Raw genomic sequence first — 12,529 nt, 5'->3', positions numbered from 1 at the left:
GCACAACAATACAACACTATCTCAAGGACACCTTGTAGGCTTGGGGGATGTGCTGCCAAGTGATTGTAGATGATCATGTGGACATGCACATGCACACACACATACACACACACACACACACACACACACACACACAACCACATCCACAGCTTCAGGCCACCAGGTATACCAAAAATCACTACAACTTTTACAAAGTCTTTTCTCCCAATACCCGTCCCATTTGGGGTGCTTAAAATTTATACCAAACATGTCCTGTTACCTCACTTGGAAGATGAGTTTTGTTCATGAGAGTCTACAAACATGTGAATGGATAAACAGAACCAGAAATTGTATCTCACACATCTGTAAACAAGTAAATAATACATTTCCTTGAGAAAGAGGTAAATGTTGTGTAATTATTTTAGATAGAGTTTCGTGTATTCCAGGCTGCCTCCATGTAAGGAACAGAGAATAGCCTTAATCTTCCAAAACCCTGCCTCAACCTCCCAAATAGTAGGATGACAGGCTTGGCCCAACACTGCCTTTTTATGTGATTCTAAGGCCCAGACCCAGGACTTCATGCATGTTAGCCACACACTTTGTGATCTGAGCATACCTCAGCATATACCCCCTTGATCTAGTCACTATGGATACTGGCAGTTTACCAGTGGAGTTTTACCACACTCAGAAGCATGAAGAGACTGAAATAGTAATTTCCACTCCTCTGAAAATCCGACCTCTTTTGGCTTTCTTGTCTCTTGTTCTGAACAGAAAACACTTGGACTCTATCCAGAATCTGCCAGGAGCCATAATAGGACAAGCTAATAACTATCAGGTGATCTTCCTGATATGGTCTGCCTTAGATTATAATCTAATCTGTGACAGAGTCACTCTTATGTGGCAAGGCCATAAGAGAATTCATTTTAGGAAAGATTCCTGCTATTAATATGCTTTTCCTGTTATTACTAAAATATATAACAATAACTTGGTATTAGCCCACCCTTTTGGAGCAGACCTCTGCAGATCTACAAAGATGTACTGTCTTATAGTGATGATATATAGACAAATAGATGACTTCTTAAGTCTTAGTGATGATCCTATAAGAATTCATAAAATTATATCCGTGATTATTAAGCTCTTTTATAGTGGGACTGCTATTAGGTCCTTTTCTGATAGTCAAAACTGCAATGAGAACTCTGCCAGTCTCCTAAGTGTCACCAGTTAAATTGCTTTTAGATAGTAACCTGACATTCTTCTACTCAGAGCACATTCCAAGAGGTTGTAAAACAGTTAACCTAAGGTCATAAAAGGGGAACTAATGATTTAGTATAGGTGCTAAGACAAAAGATAAAATATTTACTGGGGGGGTTGGGGATTTAGCTCAGCAGTAGAGCGCTTGCCTAGGAAGCGCAAGGCCCTGGGTTCGGTCCCCAGCTCCGAAAAAAAGAACCAAAAAAAATATTGACTGGGTTCATCCATATAAAACCTCACTAACAACTTAGTTATGGTTTTAAATCTTCTGTGAACCTGTGTAGCTGTGACAGGTGATGGATGTTTAGCCAAATAATTACTCCTAATGGATATACATGTAAACATTCTCTGTTGTATACTTTTATTTCAATTTATGATTTTATTTTTTGTTTGAACTTGTGATGAACTTTTTACATGTGATCATGTATTCTGAAAGATGTATAAGTACTGACGACAAAGATAAAAAGAGTAGAATTTTTTTCCTTTCCCCCACCTAGAAGGATTTTTTTCCCTTAAAGAGATTTTCCCCCTTCCCTGCTTAGGATTTTTCTGCTTTTCCCCTAGGTTAACTTTAACAGGAAACTTTTTACAACTTAGTAATAAATGCTTTGATCACTTGTCAAAGTGTCCATTTTTCTTCCTGGAATTTAGAGTCTTGCAGTTCTTGCTGAGATAGAACAAAGGCCACATTGCTTAATCCACTGCTGTTAGGCTGCAATCGATCACCTAAGCCAGCAACCTTTTACCCTCAGAAAGAGCAAGAAAATTTTTAGGAATTTTTAGGCATTTATCATCAGCATTTCAGTACAGTCAGAGAGCTAGAACATTATGAGGCCCTCAGACTTTAAAGATACACCGGAATCCTACTCCATGCCTTTGCCACTACCCTCTCCAGGCTGGAAGGCTCGCAGCAATAATCGACTAGCACTGATTCCTGGTACATTGTGTAATCTCTGACCTTAGATGGCTGTAGAAAATGGTAATGGCAGTCAATATTGGACTCAGTAAACATACAAATTTTGGATGCTGGCAATTAAAACATTCACCAAAAATGATGAAACAGATAATGTTGGCCATGGCAGAGGGAAAAAGACAATGGTGTTCATATAGGAGATGCATCAGAGAGGTCTGGGTGTCCCCTACATTGTCTCTGGGCTGACCTTTCTGGCTGGTGCCATCTCCTAGTTGGCCACTATTCCCACCTCACTGTGTCTATTATTCTCCAGGCATTCATCTTGCTGTGACTCACTGTGAGTCTGTGTCTCCCTTATCTTATCTTAGACTTTATCTTAAAGAGTCTTTTCTCATTTCATACCTTATGTCTTATTACTTTTCTATTGCTCTGCTAAGATACCATGACCAAAGCAGCTTACAGAGAAAAGAATTTATTGGGGGTTACAATCTCAGAGGGTGAGTTTATGACCATTATGGTCATGAGTATGGAAGCAGGAAGGTAATCATGCTGACAGCTTACGTCTCATCCATGGAAGAAAGCAGACAGAGAGCTAACTGGGAAGGACATGGGCTTTTAAAACCTTGAAGCCCACACCAGTGACACATCTCCTCCAACAAATGACATCTTCTAAGTCATGCCAACAATTTCCAACAACTGGTGACTAAGAACTCAAATGTAAGAGCCAATGGGGGTTATTCTCACTCAAATTACCATATCTCTGTTAGCATCACATCAATCTGTCCTTCCCACTGAGACTTTCTGTGTTTCTCTGGACTATTTATTGTATCCACATTTCAGTTCTAAATGTTTTATGTGAGGCTTCTATTTTAAATTGTATCATTGGGATATAGGCACAATGAAAAAATGCAGAACTAGAGACTTGAGAGTAGTGAGGAATAGCCTGATGTGAGTAACCAGTGATGTATGACATCTGGAACTGTGGAGGGATCCTGGCCTATGGTGCCACCAAGAGTCATGTCTGGGACTATGGCCCTACACAGCAGGGTTTGTTACCACCAAAATCCAAGCTGGAGTTTCTGGTCTGGGCTTCTGCCCAAAGACATAGAGATGTTTGAATGCTGTACAAAATGGGCCCCACTCTCTCATCTGAGCATTGTTTGAGAGCTGGCCCTGGAGACATGAGAGCAGGTCCCACACCTAGCCAGCTACAACACTCAGAGGAGTGTTCCCTGCTAAAAGTGGGAGTTGCAAGTATGCTGGCCCCAAGGATACAAGCATGGGGAAGTTGGCCCCATCACTCATCTCCAGTGAGGTGGTGTCAATGAGAGAAACACCCTCCTCCCACCTTGCCTCCCACACTTATGGTAGGCAAGAGATTTAACCCTGGGGTCATGAGAGCAGGAGAACTAGGCCTGCCCTTCATCAATTTCAACACTGGAGAGAGTGGCCCCTTCCTCTCACCTGGGAAGCCCAGTAGAGCTGACTCTGGTGGCAAGGTCACAGGTGAGCTGGCTCAGGGAGTATGAGCATGGAAAGATTGGCCCCACTATTTCTCTGCCTTATGGTGACATAGGCAATGGAGAGTTGCCCACCTAACACATCTTGTCACCTATAACAGGTGGGAGAGCTATTCCTGCCCCTCACCTGCTACAACTCTTGGGAGAGCATTTCCTACAACTTACCTGAGCAGCAGAGTAGAGCTGATGCTGGGTGTGGGAATGGCACATGAGCTAGCCCCAAGGACATGAAAATGAGAGACTTCTCTGTCTCATGTCTGCTGGGGCCAAAAGGGGTGGAAGTGAGGGAGAGATCTCCATTTTGCATTCACTACTGCCAACAAGAGGGAGAAATGGTCCTGATGGGGTCTTCAGAGCAGGAAGGCTAGACCTGCCCCTTCTGCTGTGACACTCAGGAGACAAAGCCTTGTGCCTCACCTGGACAGCAAAGCCAAGCTGACCCTGATGGCAGGTGGACAAATTGACACCATAATGTTTTTTCTATGGGGCAGTGTGGGAGAAGGAGAGAGACTCTCCCTGAACCACACCCTTTGGCATCTACGAGAGGCAGGAGAAATGGCTTTGGAAACATGAAAGCAAGAGAATCCTTCACTGGCTCCATCAAACAAGAGGGCCCTGAACCTTGCCTGGGCAACAGAGTAGACCTGGTCCTTGGCAATGGCTCAGATGAGGAAAAGACAGTCCTCCCTTCCATTTTTGTCACCATTTTTGGCAGCCAGGAGAGCTGTGTCCAACATCATGAGACTGGGAGAACTGCCACTCTCACCAGCTGCTGCACATGAAAGAGCAGGCCCTGCAACTAACCTGGGCAGCACGGTAGAGCTGGCCCCAGTAACAGGGGTTGCTGCTGAGGCAGCACTGAGACATAAGAGTGGGAGAACTGACAGGTTGGCAGATGAAGATACTTCTCAGCCCAGATCTAGGGCTTTGAATTGGTTAACCCCATCAATGAACTGCTGGAGTACATAAAGAGACTGGTCCTACAGATCCAAAACTACATGATCCCCATGACACAGGGCAAAAAAGGATATCTGAGAAGAGGCCCAGTGGGGCTTCAGTATTGATAGAGTAGCTGAAGTCAGAGGACCCACACCAGACCAGCCCATCATTGTAATGAACATTTGAAAGAAATGTGAGGACAAAATTGTATACTGTGGGACAAACTGTGACAAAGTGTGGCTTTCACAGCGAGCTTTCCTCTTGTTTTTCTCTGGGGTGGAGAACATTGCAAAATTGGACGGTGGGTATCAGGGGAGGAGGAGAAAAATAGGATTGGGATACATGATGTGAAATTCACAAACAAAAAAACAATACAAAGTTTAAATAATATTTTAAATGCATCCTTAGATCTTTAATTTTTATCCCACCTCCTCTGCCTTATCTCTGAAACTGTACTACATCACTGTATCTGGACCATTAGCAAACAAACTCACCATCTCTGTGTCCCAATCCTGATGAACCCCTATACAGACCTAGGGTTCATCCCAGGATTTCTAGAGTTACACCACCAGATCCAGGGCCTCCACCTTGATTTGATTATCATGCTCCACTTTCCCATTTAAGGTCCTTCATGGTAGTCAGAAAGAATTACTTGAGACTGTTCCAAGGATTTCCATTGACAAAAGAAAATTCATACCTGGAAGTAGGATTGGGTGGGAAGATTGAGAAGACTCACAGGCTCTCTCTCTCTCTCTCTCTCTCTCTCTCTCTCTCTCTCTCTCTCTCTCTCTCACATCCAAGGGGATATACCATCCACCATTTCCTGGGAGATGGATCAATGATGGCCATGTGCTCATATACCAAGAAAGCCTCAGTCTGATCCACTGAAGCCTTCCATTTCACCTCATACCTACACAGGACTAGAAGAGACTGAGCCCTCATGTAGACATGACAATATCCCATGTCTCCCCTCGAGGTGCAGAAACAAGACCCAGACCTTAAAAGCTGACTCTTTTGATGGGACCTTCCTCTCAAATCTGGATCCCATTCTCCAGTTCTGCCTGGGTCTCCTCAGGGAAGAACACAGACTTGTGGTCTTTGTCTTCACTTGCCCTTACTGAGGTACCAGCCTTTGCCTTTATGGGTTTCACAGACTCCAAATTGTTGCTGCTCTCCACAATGCAGACCACAGTATGTCTACCAGATTCTATATCCAATACCTACTTCTCATGTTTGTTTTCATAGGAATTCTAGAAGCTTCTCTAGTACCACACCACAGTTGGAAGAAGAGAAATCTCAACCTATCCTGGAGACTCCTGCCAAATATGGACTTGAAACCCTTTGCAGCCTGTGAGCACCACTTCCTTTCCTGCTACCTCTGGCCTCCTCACCCTGTCCTTCTGCACATCTCTTGGAATGTGGACTATGGGACTTTTAATTTGTTTACAGCATGTTCTTCAGTAAAGGCAGGAGCCAGGTCCCACCACTCAGGAGAAAAAGGCAGCTGATCTGTGAGTTTAAAGTCACTCTACAGAGCAAGTTCCAGGACAGCCAACCTTAAGTAGTGAAGGATGTGGAAAACAGAAAGCTGAGTAGATGTAGTAAAACAAGGGAGCCATATCCCAGCCTCAGGAAGCAGCAGAACCCAGCATCTTCAGCTATATGGCTATGGCTTTAGAAAAGGTACCTGTGTCCTCAAAGACCTCTGGGGCATCCCCAACATCCTAGAACAGCCAGCTGCCCCCTAGACATCCATTATCCAGACACCTCACTGCCAACTTTCACCAGTGTCCTAGGGTTTCCATTGCTGTGAAGAGATGCCTCAACAAAGACAATTAAAAAAGACAACATTTAATTGGGGCTGGCTTACAGGTTCCGAGATTCAGTCCATTATCATCATGGCAGAAAGCATGGCAACATCCAGGCAGGTATGGTGCTGGAGGAACTGAGAATACTACATCTTCTTCTGAAGGCAAGCAAAAGACAAGGCTCCAGATAGCTAGGATATGGGTCTCAAAGCCTACCCACACAGTGACACACTTCCTCCAACAAGGCCACACCTTCTAATATTGCCACTCACTGGGCTAAGCATATTCAAATCACCACAATCAGACATGCTAATTCAGAAGGATACAGGTCAAACTCCCTCCCTGTACCCATTTCTCTGCCTTCTGAGACCCATAGAGCATGCCCATCTGCCCAGAGTAGCCTTCTGTCCCCCTGGACCTCCACTGTTCAAACACCTCCTAACCCCAATCCACTACTCACTGAGTTACCAGGAACACATCCAACTGCTGGGAGACTTTCACTGACCCGTAATTTCCATTTCCCATCCCAAGGCTACCAACCAGAGGACTACTACATTAGGAAAATTGAGGTTATCCCCCCCTCCTAATAACTGCTATATCGGATACATCTGGGGACAGTCAAATGTCTAAGGGCTACTGTAAAAACAAAAACAACAAAAGCAAGGGCAATATGCCACCTTCAAAGCAAAACTATCCTACTACAGCAAGCCCTGAATATCCTAACACAAACAAAGCACAAGAAAATCACCTTAAATCTAAACTTATAAAGATAATAGAGGCCTTTATAGAAAAATAAATACATTTCTTTAAAAAATACAACCAAACAAGAAGAGCCATTTAAAGAAGAAACAAATAAATCCTTCAATGAAATACAGAAAAAAAATAAACAGGTAAAGGAAATTTTAAAATATGTTTAAGACCTGAAAAGGGAAATAAAAGCAAATAAAACAAAAACGGAGGCAATCCTAGAGATGGAAAAACCTGGAAAGAAAATAGGAACAAAAGACAGAAGCATCACTGACACAACAAAAGGAATGAAAAAGAGAATCTCAGATATAGAAGATACATTAGAAAAATTATACATCAGTCAAAGAAAATGTTAAATCTAATAAATTCCTGACATAAAACATCCAGGAGATCTGGAATAGTATGAAAGGAATAGGAACAAAAGATGAAAAGTCCCAGCTCTAACAACCAGAAACTATTTTCAACAAAATCATAGAAGAAAACTTTTGCAACCTAAATAAAGTGATGCCTCTAAACATACAAGAAGCTTAAATATCAGCAATTACCTTGGACCAGAAAAGAAAATCCTCCTACCATATAATAATCAAAACACAAAATCTATAAAAGAAAGAAAGAATATTAAAATTTCTAAGAGGAAAAGGCCAAGGAAAGCACCCAACTTTTAAACAGAAACTCTAAATCTAGAAGGGCCTGAACAGACATCTAGCAGCATCCAAAAAAAACAAAAAACAAAAACCACAGACGCCCACCTAAACTAATGTAAACAGAAAACCTCTCAAATGAAATAGATGGAGAAAACAAGACATTTCAAGACACAACCAAATTTACATGATATCTATCAACAAATCTAGCCCTTCAGAAAATACTACAATGAAAACTCCAACCCAAGGAGGATAATTAAATACAAGAAAACCCAGGAAATGAGTAATAGCATACCAACAAAAAAAACAAGGGAAGCTTCCATACATACACACACACACACACACACACACACACACACACACACACATATTAACACCAAAAACATCAAAATAACAGGAATTAACAATTGCTGGAAATTAATACCTCTTAACATCAATGTATTCACTTCAACAATAAAAAGATATGGGTTAACAGAATTGATGTGAAAACAGGATTTATCATTCTGCTGCAAACAAGAAACACACTTCAGCAATAAAGATAGACATTACCGGGGGTTGGGAATTTAGCTCAGTGGTAGAGCACTTGCCTAGCAAGCGCAAGGCCCTGGGTTCGGCCCCCAGCTCTGAAAAAAAGAGTTAAAAAAAAAAAGAAGAGAACCTCGCTGATCCCCGCCCTCAGCTCACTGCTCCCAAACCCCGTGGGGGAGAGAGCTCACCACCCGGACAGTTGGGCATTCCTGAGACTGCAGTGCAGGAGAGACCACCAACACTGCCCACCCCTGCCCACATCCCTGGCCCAAGAGGAAACTGTATATGACCTCTGGAATCCCGTAGATAAGGGCACTGGAGCAGCAGGACTCTGTGCCCAAGACACCTCCGGAACCTGAAGGGACCGACCGGATAAACAGTTCTTTGCACCCAAATCCCATGGGAGGGAGAGCTAAACCTTCAGAGAGGCAGACATGCCTGGGAAGCCAGAAGAGACTACACTCTGCCCACATTTCTGACTCCAGAGGAAAACACGAAATGCCATCAGTGACCCCGGTGCCCGGGGGCTGTCGGAAAGGAGGGAAAAGGTCCTCCTGGTTGCTGCCCTTGTGCAGAGCTCATAAGCAACACCCCAAAAGCAAACTTGAGCCTCAGGACCACAGGTAAGAACAACTTTTCTGCTCCAAGGGACCTGCCTGGTGAACTCAGGACACAGGCCCACAGGAACAGCTGAAGACCAGTAGACAGAAAAGACTGCATGCCCTAAAACAGAACACTCTGTTCCCATAACAGGCTGGAAGAAAAGAGGAAAACAGGTCTACAGCACTCCTGACACACAGGATTATAGGACAGTCTAGCCACTGTCAGAAATAGCAGAACAAAGTAACACCAGAGATAATCTGATGGCAAGAGGCAAGCGCAGGAACCCAAGCAACAGAAACCAAGACTACATGGCATCATTGGAGCCCAATTCTCCCACCAAAAAAAACACTGAATATCCAAACACACCAGAAAAACAAGATCTAGATTCAAAATCATATTTGATCATGATGCTGGAGGACTTCAAGAAAGACATGAAGAACTCCCTTAGAGAAACGCAGGAAAATATAAGTAAACAAGTAGAAGCCTATAGAGAAGAATCAAAAAATCCCTGAAAGAATTCCATGAAATACAAATAAACAGTTGAAGGAATTAAAAATGGAAATAGAAGCAATCAAGAAAGCACAAAGGGAAACAACCCTGGATATAGAAAACCAAAGGAAGAGAAAAGGAGCCGTAGATACAAGCATAACCAACAGAATACAAAAGACAGAAGAGAGAATCTCAGGAGCAGAAGACTCCATAGAAATCATCGACACAACTGTCAAAGATAAAGTAAAGCAGAAAAAGCTACTGGTCCAAAACATACAGGAAATCCAGGACTCAATGAGAAGATCAAACCTAAGGATAATAGGTATAGAAGACAGTGAAGACTCCCAGCACAAAGGACCAGTAAATATCTTCAACAAAATCATAGAAGAAAACTTCCCTAACCTAAAGAAAGAGATGCCCATAAGCATACAATAAGCCTACAGAACTCCAAATAGATTGGACCAAAAAAGAAACTCGTCCGTCACATACTAGTCAAAAAACCAAATGCACAAAATAAAGAAAGAATATTAAAAGCAGTAAGGGAAAAAGGTCAAGTAACATATAAAGCCAGACCTATCAGCATCATACCAGACTTCTCGCCAGAGACTATGAAAGCCAGAAAATCCTGGAGAGATGTCATACAGACCCTAAGAGAACACAAATGCCAACCCAGGTTACTGTATCCTGCAAAACTTTCAATTAACATAGATGGAGAAACCAAGATATTCCATGACAAAACCACATTTACACAATATCTTTCTACAAATCCAGCACTACAAAGGATAGTAAATGGTAAAGCCCAATATAAGGAGGCAAGCTACACCCTAGAAAAAGCAAGAAACTAATCATCTTGCCAACAAAACAAAGAGAAGAAAAGCACACAAACATAATCTCACATCCAAATAAAAATATAACAGGAAGCAATAATCACTATTCCTTAATATCTCTCAACATCAATGGTCTCAGCTCACCAATAAAAGACATAGATTAACAAACTGGATACGCAACGAGGACCCTGCATTCTGCTGCCTGCAGGAAACACACCTCAGAGACAAAGACAGACACTACCTCAGAGGGAGAGGCTGGAAAACAACTTTCCAAGCAAATGGTCAGAAGAAGCAAGCTGGAGTAGCCATTCTAATATCAAATAAAATCAATTTTCAATTAAAAGTCATCAAAAAAGATAAGGAAGGACACTTCATATTCATCAAAGGAAAAATCCACCAAGATGAACTCTCAATCCTAAATATCTATGCCCCAAATACAAGGGCACCTACATTCGTAAAAGAAACCTTTCTAAAGCTCAAAACACACATTGCACCTCACACAATAATAGTAGGTGATTTCAACACCACACTCTCATCAATGGACAGGTCATGGAAACAGAAATTAAACACAGATGTAGACAGACTAAGAAAAGTCATGAACCAAATGGACTTAACAGATATTTATACAACATTCTACCCTAAAGCAAAAGAATATACATACTTCTCAGCTCCTCATGGTACTTTCTCCAAAATTGACCATGTAATTGGTCAAAAAACGGGCCTCAACAGGTACAGAAAGATGGAAATAATCGCATGTGTGCTATCAAACCACCACAGGTTAAAGCTGGTCTTCAATAACAATAAGGGAAGAACGCCCACATATATTTGGAAGATGAACAATGCTCTACTCCATGATAACCTGGTCAAGGAAGAAATAAAGAAAGAAATTAAAGACTTCTTAGAATTTAATGAAAATGAAGGTACAACATACCCAAACTTATGGGACACAATGAAAGCTGTGCTAAGAGGAAAACTCATACCTCTGAGTGCCTTCAGAAAGAAACAGGAGAGAGCATATGTCACCAGCTTGACAGCACACCTAAAAGCTCTAGAACAAAAAGAAGCAAATGTACCCAGGAGGAGTAGAAGGCAGGAAATAATCAAACTCAGAGCTGAAAACAACCAAGTAGAAACAAAAAGGACCATAGAAAGAATCAACAGAATCAAAAGGTGGTTCTTTGAGAAAATCAAAAAGATAGATAAAACCTTAGCCAGAATAATGAGAGGACACAGAGAGTGTGTCCAAATTAACAAAATCAGAAATGAAAAGGGAGACATAACTACAGAATCAGAGGAAATTCAAAAAATCATCAGATCCTACTACAAAAGCCTATATTGAACAAAACTTGAAAATCTGCAGGAAATGGACAATTTCCTGGACAGATACCAGGTACCAAAGTTAAATCAGGAACAGATAAACCATTTAAACAACCCCATAACTCCTAAGGAAATAGAAGCAGTCATTTAGGTCTCCCAAACAAAAAGAGCCCAGGTCCAGACGGGTTTAGTGCAGAATTCTATCAGACCTTCATAGAAGACCTCATACCAATACTATCCAAACAATTCCACAAAATTGAAACAGATGGAGCACTACTGAATTCCTTCTATGAAGCCACAATTACTCTTATACCTAAACCACACAAAGACCCAAAAAAGAAAGAGAACTTCAGACCAATTTCCCTTATGAATATCGATGCAAAAATACTCAATAAAATTCTGGCAAACTGAATCCAAGAGCACATCAAAACAATCATCCACCATGATCAAGTAGGCTTCATCCCAGGCATGAAGGGATGGTTTAATATATGGAAAACCATCAATGTGATCCATTATATAAACAAACTGAAAGAACAAAACCACATGATCATTTCATTAGATGCAGAGAAAGCATTTGACAAAATTCAACACCCCTTCATGATAAAAGTCCTGGAAAGAATAGGAATTCAAGGCCCATATCTAAACATAGTAAAATCCATCTACAGCACACCAGTTGCTACCATTAAACTAAATGGAGAGAAACTTGAAGCAATCCCACTAAAACCAGGGACTAGACAAGGCTGCCCACTCTCTCCCTACTTATTCAATATAGTTCTTGAAGTTCTAGCCAGAGCAATCAGACAACAAAAGGAGATCAAGGGGATACAGATTGGAAAAGAAGCATTCAAAATATCACTATTTGCAGATGATATGATAGTATATTTAAGTGATCCCAAAAGTTCCACCGGAGAACTACTAAACCTGATAAACACCTTCAGCAAAGTGGCTGGGTATAAAATTAACTCAA

This window comes from Rattus norvegicus, chromosome 1, assembly GCF_021556685.1.
Source record: "Rattus norvegicus strain SHRSP/BbbUtx chromosome 1, alternate assembly SHRSP_T2T, whole genome shotgun sequence".
NCBI lineage: Eukaryota > Metazoa > Chordata > Mammalia > Rodentia > Muridae > Rattus > Rattus norvegicus.
The sequence above is the reverse complement of the archived record's forward strand: the minus strand, read 5'-3'. Positions refer to the sequence as shown.